This window comes from Mauremys mutica, unplaced genomic scaffold (assembly GCF_020497125.1).
Source record: "Mauremys mutica isolate MM-2020 ecotype Southern unplaced genomic scaffold, ASM2049712v1 Super-Scaffold_100466, whole genome shotgun sequence".
NCBI lineage: Eukaryota > Metazoa > Chordata > Testudines > Geoemydidae > Mauremys > Mauremys mutica.
The window spans coordinates 186,356-194,938 of NW_025423345.1; the positions used below are offsets into that span (position 1 = coordinate 186,356).

The following is an 8,583-nucleotide window of genomic DNA, read 5'->3' on the forward strand; positions in this document are numbered from 1 at the left end:
CAGACACCCCATCCCCTACCCCAGCAACAGTGTTACCACACTGTGTCTGCTAAGTGGATAGAAAGTTATCACTGCCTCCTGCTGGCCAGTCACACGGGCAGAGGGATCCCTGGGGGGTGCTGCTTTAACAGGAGAATGGAAGGCCTGGAGGGTAAGAAAGGTCCATGCCCTGTCACTAGCTACATCTTCGCACTGCGGGAAGCAACCCCTCCCAGAGGCCATTTGTCATGGGCTTTGGGACACTTCTGGACCGACGCTGCACTCAGAGTGACCTCCTCACCCAGTGCCAGCTGGAGAAAAGAAAAGGGTCCAGCCAACTCTCCTGTTACCAGCTGGGAACCACTGATCCCCCAAACAGGGGGAGGCCTCTGGATTTGATGGGTATTAAATACGTTTAGAGAGGAAAGTGGAAAATCAGAAGGATTTTATCTCAGTTGTTGATACGAGGTAAAATCTGAGTGTTTCACATCAATATCTGATAACTGAATAGAGAGAAAATGGGCAACATTTGCCAACATTTTATATCCATGTTCAGGAATCTGAGAAAAGGTGTAAATCTGAGATTTTCTTAGTATTTTATAATTAGAGAGACAGGGAAAAATCTCAGGCCATAGTCATTTAGAAATAGACAATTAGAGAAAAAGTGGGGCTTAGGATAATTTTTAGATTTGCAGAGAATACATATCAGAAACTACGCAAGTGATAACATGAGAGGGGGGAGGGATAGCTCAGTGGTTGGAGCACTGCCCTGCTAAACCCAGGGTTGTGAGTTCAATCCTTGAGGGGGCCATTTAGGGAACTGGGGTAAAAATCTGTTGGAGGATTTAGTTGGGGATTGTTCTTGCTTTGCACAGGGGGTTGGACTAGATACCTCCTGAGGGTCCCTTCCAATCCTGATAGTCTATGAACACCATCGAGATCTGAGGGGATTTTATATTACTGCTACATAACTAGAGGGAAAAGGGGGGCTGTTGGACTGGATTTTATATTACTATCCAATACATATACAGAAAGTGATGGTTCCTCCCACCCCCACAGGCAGCAGGGAGCCCTGTGAGGAGCTGCTTTAAGAGGGCAAAGGGGGGGGGGGGAGCTGGCAGGTCCCTGGAGGAGGGAAGGGGGCAGCAGTGGGGGATGGGCAGGTGGCTGTGGTGGTAGTTAGGGGCAGTAACTGGGAAACCGGGGTCCGGGCAGCCCCCACGGGGGACACGTGCCCCTCCCGCCCTGGCAGAGAACCGGCATCTCACCCCCCCCCCCACGCCAGGGGCAGCCACGTGCTGGGGACTGACCCAGGGCAACAATTTCCCACCCGGACAAGGACAAATCGCTGCAGGTAAAACGGGGGGGGGGGGAGACCCGGGGGGGGGGGACAGGGGAGCCGAGAGAGCGGATCATGGGGAGGGGGCGCTGGGGCAGTGGGGGAGGGGCAGGCTGGCAGCACAGGGCGGGGGGGGGGCAGGTGCATCCAGCAATGTTGGGTTTGCAACCAGTGCCCCTGTGCTGGGCTGAGCGGGGCCGCTCACTGCCCTGCGCGTCCTCGCCCCCAGCCGGCCCCTCGCTCTGCAAACCGACCCATTGCCCCAGGGACACAAAAAGTTAATCTGCCCCCGGGGGGGGGGCGAATCTCCCCGGATGTTACAGCCCGAGCGAGACCCCGAGAGAGAAACGGGGCAGAACCGGAGAGACTCTGTACCGGGGGCGAGAGGCGCCAACAGGGACAGGAGCCAATTAACTCCCCGCCCCCCCCATCCCAGATGCGGCTCCCGGGGCCGAGGCGGCTCCGAGGCTTCTCCCAGGTTCCCCGGGGCAGAGTCACGTGCCCGCCCCCCCCGGGGTCTCTCACTCACCGGCTCATGCGGAGGCGGCAGCAGCAGCTTTGTTCTCCCGCCCCCAGTGGGGCTCGCACGGAGCATGCGCAGTTCCAGCTCCTGACCCCTCCGTCACCCGGGCTAGAGAGGGCGGACGCGCCCCCGGGGCAGGCTGGGAGATGTAGTTCCGGGCTCTCAGTGGAGCGGAAGTGACGTCGGAGAGGGAGCCGGAACGGGAGCGCGGACGCGCGCGGGGCGCTGCGGTTCTGTCTGGCTCGTGCGGCGCCGTTGGAGCCTCTCCCGGGCCGGAGAAGGGTTTGTGGCGCTGGGGCTCTGGGCATGCGCAGATCGCGGCGGGAGAGACCTTCATTAACCCCCCCATGCCCGGCCCCTCCGTGGGAAAGGGGGGGGGGGAGGAGCCGGTGACCCCCGAGGGGCGGGGAGAGAAAGGGGGGGGCTGAGATCCCCTCGGATTTACCGCTGCCCCCCCCGTGGGGACACCCCGCCCCCCCCGCCCTGCCCCCTTTCTCCCTAGAGAGCCACGAGCAGCCCCCAGGGTGACCCCCCCTCCCCCCACCCCTGAGAAGTTCCCTGTCCCCCCCCCCCGATTGTGCCCCATTTTCTCTCCCCTTCGCCCGTGTCCAGCTCTCCCTGGGGCTGGTGGGGCTCTGGGGGTGTCTGGGGCCCTGGCCAGGGACTCTGGGGACTGGGGGCCAGGGAAGATCTGGCAGGACCCTGGCTGGGGCTGTGGGGGTGTCTGGGGCCCCGGCTGTGGGGTCTGGGCACTGGGTACTGGGGGGTGTTGAAGGGCCTTAATGGAGAGAAAAGATTGGGTATTAAAGCAGAGAAAGGCATAACAAGCCCCAATGGCTGGAAGGTGAAAAGAGACAAATTCATATTACAACTAAGGCACAAATATTCAACAGCGAGGATGATTCACCACAGGAACAATCTCCCAAGGAAAGTGGTGGATTCGCCATCTCCTGATGTCATTTCATGAAGACTAGATGCCTTTCTGGAATGTGTTTGCCCCAAAAGTAGCTCTTGTGTCATACAGGAGGCCTGTGATATGCAGGGGGTCAGATTAGATGCTCTAATGGTCTCTTCTGGCCATAAAGTTGACTAATTTCTGAAAAACTGAGTGTAGCATTGGGAGCAGCGTCTGATGTTTTCCTGTCTAGCCGACTTGCTTTCTAGAACGAACGCTCCTTGAGTCAAGTATCAGAGCCGTGTTAGTCTGGTTCTGTAGAAGCAGCAAAGAATCTGTTAGTCTAAAAGGCCTTTGTGATGTCACTGCCACACCCCTCCCTTGCTGCGCTAATGTCCTGCCCCTGCCCAGGCACTTTGGAGGTTTGAGCTACTCCCTGTGGATCACCCCACTCAAGGAGCGTTCGTTCTACGCAGCAAGCCGGCTAGACAGGAAAAAAAAGAAAGAGGGTTATAAGAGAACACTGGGGTTTGAACTGAGGACTACGTGAACTGTAGTCAAGCACTGTAACACTGAGCTATACCCCCATGACAGCAAAAGTATAGAATCGTGATGTCCAGGACTTTGAAGGACAAATCCTGCTTCATCGAGGTCCTTTGCCATTCCCAGACCACAGGTGGTTTTAAAAATGGGGTTTGATTAAACTTCTTAAATGTGGTAAACACCACAGCTTGCACACCCACCAATATAGCTTCTCCCACTGACATAGCTGCCACCTCTTGGGAAGTGGATTAACTGCACCCACAGGAAAACTCTCTCCCATCAGCATAGAGCAGTGGTTCTCAAACTGTGGGTCAGGACCCCAAAGTGGGATGTGAGCCTGTTTTAATGGGGTCGCCAGGGCTGGCATTAGACTTGTTGGTGCCTGGGGCTGAAACCAAAAGTCTGAGCCCCACCACCCAGGGCTGAATCCCTCAAGCTCTGGTTTTGCCTTCCCCTAACTGGGGCAGGGCTCAGGCTTTGTTTCCTCTGCCTCTGCTCAGTGGGGAGGGGCTTGGTCCCTCTTTCCAGGGCCATGTAGTAAGTTTTTTTTGGCAGAAGGGGGTTGCAATGAAAGAAAGTTTGAGAAACCCTGGCATAGAGCCTCTGAATATGTCTAGACTTGGCTCCCTGGGGCACTGTGGATGATCAGACACTGAAAGTGCAGCCATGGAGACACCACACACCAGCCTTGCCTAGCAGGCAAGAATCAAACCACTACAGAAAGATGCCTGTTGTTTTCTAACCCATCTCCCTAAGCCCTCAGCCACCACCACTTAACAAAGGAGCTTTTCTACATGATGGTTCTGGTCTCACTGAAGGGTCATTTCCAATTGTTTGCTCAGACCAGCATTAGGGAAAATGGTGCCCTGGGCAAAGCTTGTATTTTGTCACTTCCCCATTGCCCCTGGACGATCCCCACTCCCCCTTTACTGCTAGCTCCTGCACTCCCAACCCTTGCACCTCCTTCACCCCTAACTCCTGCCCCCTCCGCCCTTAACTCCCTGGGCCACCAGCCATTGCCCCTCTCCTGCAGCCCCTTCACATGGTTCCAGTGCTGGGGGCCCCGCACTTGTTCTCCCTTTCCCTGGGCTTTGGCATCACTAGCCCCTGCTTAGTGAGTAGGGTTCAGTGGTCCCCAAAATGTGGGGCATGACTCCTAGGGGGACACAGAGGAACATTCATGGGGGCACCTCAGGGCCTGAGCCAGCCCCCATGGAGGTAGCAGCACTCAGCCCCACTCTGCCCCAGGTCTTCCCCAACCCCCACCCTCAGCCTGGGGCTCTGGCTCCCTGCTCGGCCTCGACCCCCTTACCCCTGTCTGCACCCCTCTCCCCAGCAAGCAACAGCCCCATTACCAGCCCCGGTTCTTGACCGCGGCTTCCGAGGGGCCACAGCCATGGCTAAGAGGGCACAGTGTGAAATGTTTGGGGACCCCTGGTTTAGGGTGATGTCCTCAATCACTTCTATAAAGTCCAATAAAAGCTATTCCTCACCCACCCACCCACCCAGCCCTCTATCAGGACGGACTAGGTATGTTCTGCTGCCCTTCACTCATGCAGGAAGGATAATAACATTTCATTCCACTCAATCCTAAAGTGATTTGTAACCCACCACCAGCCAAAACTGGTCATTTTGGGAAAGCGGCCCCATCATGCTGCATATCTAGGCAGAGTAGGTGTGTCTGTGCAAACACGGTCTGTTCCTGAAGTCTTTCCCCCATCTCCTCACTAGATGTGAGGGGGGAGCTCATTCAGCCTCTGCTTCCGCTTAGTATTTAAAAACTCCTTATTGTCCCTAGCTCTGCTGGCCTAAGATTTCTCCTCCTGTCTCTTTTTTGCTAGCTCAGATGAGGTGGCCGAGTGGTTAAGGTGATGGACTGCTAATCTATTGTGTTCTGCACGCATGGGTTCGAATCCCATTCTCATTGGATGCATTTAGTCATCACCCCTCCTTTGTAGACAATCATCTCCCCTTTGGTACAATGACAGATCAAACAATGTTGCTTCTTGCAAACAGAAACTCAGAACTCCTTTGCTTTAAATAAAATGTCTAAATCCCAGATTTCTTAAAAAAAAATTCTCTAGTGCTGTATTTCTTAGTTTTTATCTCAAAAGGTAACATCCTCATCATCTCCCCCAAACACCCTGGGACCTGCCCAAATTATTAAAATACCCTCAACCCGAGCAAGACCAGAGCAGTGAACCAGAGCTAGTGTCTAGGCCAAGCTGTTCTGAAGAAGGCAACTCCAACATTTTCTCCCTGCTTCCCTTGGCAAGGTCTGACTGAGAAAACAAAATTCCCCAAACTGAAAATTTTCTGCTGAAAAACCAATACTAGTCTGGTTGGGGTCTTTGGTTTGAAAGTATTATTGTTATTATTCTATTCTGATTTCTGAATCAGTTCAGTTCAGTCTTTGTCCTCCAGGTGTGTTTCCAGCTACTGAATTGTGGCGGAGAGAGGCCAAATCATGATGTCTCTTCCCCTCTTTCATAGTTTCCTCTGACTTGCTAGGAAGCTCCTTTGCTACGATGTGAGTCAAGCAGTGTCCATTGTCGTTGTGCTATCTCGGAGAAGCCTGCATTGTACACGGTTCCTGGGATAGTCCTTGGGAGTCTCCAGTGCAATGAAACACCCTCGGCTGGCCCGTGTCGGATTAATCAGGGCCATGCGGCTTGGGCTGGAGTAAAGTTGCAGTGTCCGTGTCTGGGCTCAGGCTCAGTCCCCTGCTCTAGGAGCCCAGAAGGGTGGGAGGGAGTTTAGCGAGTGGAAATGGTGAAACCGCATTGAGGGGACTGGACCACTGACCTACCAGCTCTTAACACCCAAACTTTCAGTAACTCTATTGTCAGTGCCTGCGAGTGTAATTTAAACCATAAGAAAAACCACACTGGGCTAGAGCAAACGTCCATCTAGCTCTGAATCTTGTCTTCTGACAGTAGCCAACACCAGGTACACCAAAAGCCACTCCTCGCTGCACCACTAGGAGTTGAACCCAGGATCTCCTGTTCACAAAACAGGTGCTGTAACCAGCTAAGCCCTGGTGCCTGCTGTTACTTAAAAGCATCATGTCTGCCCACACCTGACTCTCTGCCAATCCCCACTGAGCCCTGACAAGCTTTGCTCGTGTTTGGATTCTGTAAAGCAGAGGAGCAGGGGAAGGTTTACTCCCAAGGTGTGTGAGTGATTGTTTGTACAGGTCTACGCTACAAAATTAGGTCGGTGTAACTACATTACTTAGAGGTGTAAAAAATGTAACCCCTCCCCCCCAAGCAATGCAGTTATATCAACCTAATCCTGGTGTAGCTAGCGGCTCAGCTGTCAGAACTTTCTGGAGCTATGAAAGGGGAGGGGCCCAGCCTCTGTAGCAGGAATGCAGGGCAGGCGAGTTCACAGCGGGCATTGTGGGATACTGGAGGTGGCCACTTATGGTGATATAATGACCAGCAGCATTTACACTGACAATTTGTCATTTTAAGTTGGCTGCAAAAAGCTCTAGGCCTCTCGTCGAGGTTGGGATTGAGGGGCACTGGGAATAGGAGGGGCTGTGGGTTGGGACACAGGAGAAGAGTGCCGACCGAGGGAGCATTGTGTGTTTTTCACACAACTGAGCAATATAATGATGCTGAAATAACTTTGTAGTGCAGACCTGGCCAAAGATTCACTCACATACAGCTTGCAAGGAAAACCTCACTTGCTTCTCTGCTTTGCAGAATCCAAACACATGGAAAGCTTGTCAGTCCCCACTGGGGATGGCAGAGAGTCAGGTGTGGGCAGAGAGTGTCCCTTAGCCACAGGCAGGCACCATGGCTTAGCTGGCTAAAGCACCTGTCTTGTAAACAGGAGATCCTGGGTTCAACTCCCAGTGGTGCCTTGTTGAATACCTCTAGGAGCACCTAGTATTGGCTACTGTCAGAGGACAAAACAGAGAGCTAGATGGACCTTTGGTCCAGTCCAGTATGGTTTAAACTATGTTCACAGGCACTGATAATAAGAGTTGATGAAAGGTTGGGAGTTAAGAGCTGATAAGTCAGTGTTCCAGCCTGTCACAGATGACACCCCTCCCTCTGGGACAGGGGCAGGTCTGGGCTCTCACACCAAATGGCTCATTCTGGCTGCCAGAATCCATGGGCAGCTTGTTTAGTTTACACCCAGGATTGAGTCCTGCTTTGTGCACCGTGTGTGAGAATGAAAATCCTAAACCACCCTTTGAAATAACAAATGCAGCAGGACGTGTTATTGTCTGTGCCCCAAAGCAGACAGACCAATGGAGAAATGCCATTGAGTCCAGGGCAATACTTCACCATTTCCACTGGCTAAACTCCCTCCCAATCTTCTGGGCTCCTAGAGCAGGGGACTGAGCCCGAGCTGAGACACAGGCCTGGTCTACACTAGGCATTTAAATCGGTTTTAGGAGCATAAAACCGATTTAACGCCAAAACCGTCCACACTAGGAGACACCTTATATCGATTTTAATGGCTCTTTAAACCGGTTTCTGTACTCCTCCCTAACGAGAGGAGTAACGCTAGTATCGGTATTAACATATCAGATTAGGGTTAGTGTGGACGCTGATCGACGGTATTGGCCTCCGGGAGCTATCCCACAGTGCACCAGTGACCGCTCTGGACCGCAATCTGAACTCGGATGCAGTGGTCAGGTAAACAGGAAAAGCCCCGCGAACTTTTGAATATTTCCTGTTTGCCCAGCGTGGAGCTCCGATCAGCACGGGTGGCGATGCAGTCCGAAATCAAAATAAAAAAAGAGCTCCCGCCATGGACCATGCGGATGTGATCGCTGTAAGGGCAGGCAAATCCGTTCTATCAGCGCTCCGTTACAGAAGATGAAATTCAGAATCCTTTTTTAAAAATCTCCAGACAGACGCCATAGCAGGGACTCAGCGCACTGCAGCGTGACAAGCGTAACGGAAAGCCAAAGAATCAAATGGATGCTCATGGACTGGAGGACTGAAGCTATCCCACAGTTCCTGCAGCCTCCGAAAAGTATTTGCATTCTTGGCTGAGCTCCAAATGCTTCTAGGGTCAAACACAGTGTCCGCGGGTCAGGGCATAGCTTGGCAATCTACTCACCCACCCCCCACCCACCCCCAGAAGCGAAAGGTAAAACAATCCTCTGACTCTTTTACATGTCACCCTATCTTTACTGAATGCTGCAGATAGACGCGATAGTGCAGCACTCAACACCAACATCCTTGCTCCCCCCCCCCCGCCATGGGTGGCTGATGGTACAAAAAGATGGAAATCCATCCTCATCATCAGCCTCAGCTGATGGTACAAAAGGACTGGTAA

At 53.2% G+C, this 8,583-nt stretch overlaps 2 non-coding genes across 2 annotated transcripts; both read left to right on the plus strand.

Moving 5' to 3' along the window:
• The first annotated feature begins 5,124 nt into the window (after positions 1-5,124).
• On the plus strand, positions 5,125-5,206 carry TRNAS-GCU. Its single transcript has one exon. It is a non-coding gene; the product is annotated as a tRNA-Ser (tRNA).
• Positions 5,207-7,076: 1,870 nt separating this feature from the next.
• On the plus strand, positions 7,077-7,150 carry TRNAT-UGU. Its single transcript has one exon. It is a non-coding gene; the product is annotated as a tRNA-Thr (tRNA).
• Positions 7,151-8,583: the final 1,433 nt, after the last annotated feature.